The following is a 2,801-nucleotide window of genomic DNA, read 5'->3' on the forward strand; positions in this document are numbered from 1 at the left end:
TAGAGAAAAAAAGGTGTATGCTGTGACCAAACAGAATGTCATTTGCTGTGTAAGTTCCAGTCATGTGAAATCCATAGATTTTTGAGGGTGTCCTGAGATGCTTTATTGTTAAATTGACGTGATTTTTCTGTATATGAACTGTATCAGTGAAAGTGCTTTGAGATTGTTGCCATGTTGAGTTTGTTATGATTTTTGTTCGTTTGTACAATGCGTCACAATAGACCATGTTTCCAACGGTCAGTAACAGTATGTCTGAGGCTGTCTTGAATTGTGAGTGTGATTGAGATTGTGATTGAGCTTTTTCTGCCACACGATGGTTACCAAGAGGACACTGAATGCGTACAGTGTCGACAGCATTGAGGTTATGCTGACATTTGTACAGCGACTAGCAGTCTGAGTTAGATACACTCGTCTTATCGCTGGCCGTCTCACTAGCAATAGAGTTTTTGTTCAATGAGTTTTAGGAAGATTCAGGATATTAGTGAGTCTTCTGTGCGATGGTCCATAAATGGTCCCTGAGTGGCGAGTGGTACCCCGGCCTGGCTAAGTTCGTGTCTCGCGAAGCAAGCACGCAGTGATGCCTTGGAACTAGGCCTTTGGCAGCTCTGTGGCTTGAGCCGAGGCGCGTCTTCGTATGAAGATATCGGTACTGCTAGCGCGCTTCTTGGGCTACAATTTGACCTATTTTGCTAATTGCGCTGGAACTTTGTTTAACTGCTACATCGGAGGCGTCTGCAATGCCAACGACGCTGGTCGTTGCGGACTAAGCGCATCCGAGGGGCGCTATTACAGGTTACAGTTGGTTGACGGTCCGCCTGAAGGCGCTTGCTGCTGAGCGCTCGGCCTGCGAACTTGTCTGTAATTCGCCGTGTCCTCCAGCTCAGCTAGCCTCCCACTGGTCCTATGATTTACTCGGCTGTGTGAGAGTGGCGTTTGCGTATGTGTCTTGTCCATTGCTTGTTTGGGTTATGTGAGTTATTGTCTTATTTCAGCTGTGTAGAGTCACCTGATCTAAATGATATCTCTAGAGACAAAACCTCTCTCATCGGCACGCAATGCCTAGATTTAAATACACTGCATTCACATCCTACCATACCCTTGTCTGTACATTATGCCTTGAATCTATTCTTCCACGCCTAGAAACCTGTTCCTTTTACAGTCCTTATAGCCTTTAACCAGTCCTTATAGCCTTTAGCCGTACTCTTATCCTAATCCTCCTCTGTTCCTCTGGTGATGTAGAGGTTAATCCAGGCCCTGCAGCACCTAGCTCCACTCCCATTCCCCAGGCGCTCTCATTTGTTGATTTCTGTAACCGGAAAAGCCTTGGTTTCATGCATGTTAACATTAGAAGCCTACTCCCTAAGTTTGTTTTACTCACTGCTTTAGCACACTCTGCCAACCCGGATGTCCTAGCCCTGTCTGAATCCTGGCTCAGGAAGGCCACCAAAAATCCTGAAATTTCCATCCCTAACTATAACACTTTACGACAAGATAGAACTGCCAAAGGGGGCGGAGTTGCAATCTACTGCAGGGACAGCCTGCAGAATTCTGTCATACTATCCAGGTTTGTGCCCAAACAATTCGAGCTTCTACTTCTAAAAATCCACCTTTCCAGAAACAAGTCTCTCACCATTGTTATAGACCACCTTCTGCCCCCAGCTGTGCCCTGGACACCATATGTGAATTGATTGCCCCCCATCTAACTTTAGAGCTCGTACTGTTAGGTAACCTAAACTGGGACATGCTTAACACCCCGGCCATCCTACAATCTAAGCTAGATGCCCTCAATCTCACACAAATTATCAATGAACCTACCAGGTACAACCCCAAATCTGTAAACACGGGCACCCTCATAGATATCATCCTGACCAACTTGCCCTCTAAATACACCTCTGCTGTCTTCAACCAGGATCTGTGATCACAGCCTCATTGCCTGCGTCCGTAATGGGTCTGCGGTCAAACGACCACTCCTCATCACTGTCAAACGCTCCCTAAAACACTTCAGCGAGCAGGCCTTTCTAATCGACCTGGCCCGGTTATCCTGGAAGTATATTGACCTCATTCCGTCAGTAGCGGATGCCTGGTTATTCTTTAAAAGTGCTTTCCTCACCATCTTAAATAAGCATGCCCCATTCAAAAAATGTAGAACCAGGAACCGATATAGCCCTTGGTTCACTCCAGACCTGACTGCCCTTGACCAGCACAAAAATATCCTGTGGCGTGCTGCATTAGCATCGAATAGCCCCCGCGATATGCAACTTTTCATGGAAYTTAGGAACCAATATACACAGGCAGTTAGGAAAGCAAGGGCTAGCTTTTTCAAACAGAAATTTGCGTTTTTGTAGCACAAACTCCAAAAAGTTCTGGGACACTGTAAAGTTCATGGAGAATAAGAGCACCTCCTCCCAGCTGCCCACTGCACTGAGGCTAGGAAACACTGTCACCACCGATAAATCCATGATAATTGAGAATTTCAATAAGCATTTTTCTACGGCTGGCCATGCTTTCCACCTGGCTWCCACTACCCCGGTCAACAGCACTGCACCCCCCACAGCAACTTGCCCAAACCTCCCCCATTTCTCCTTCACCCAAATCCAGATAGCTGATGTTCTGAAAGAGTTGCAAAATCTGGACCCCTACAAATCCGCTGGGCTAGACAACCTGGACCCTCTCTTTCTAAAATTATCCGCCGTAATTGTTGCAACCCCTATTACTAGCCTGTTCAACCTCTTTCGTATCGTCTGAGATCCCCAAAGATTGGAAAGCTGCCACYGTCATCCCCCTCTTCAAAGGGGGAGACA

Source organism: Salvelinus sp. IW2-2015, linkage group LG11, assembly GCF_002910315.2.
Source record: "Salvelinus sp. IW2-2015 linkage group LG11, ASM291031v2, whole genome shotgun sequence".
Classification (NCBI taxonomy): Eukaryota; Metazoa; Chordata; class Actinopteri; order Salmoniformes; family Salmonidae; genus Salvelinus; species Salvelinus sp. IW2-2015.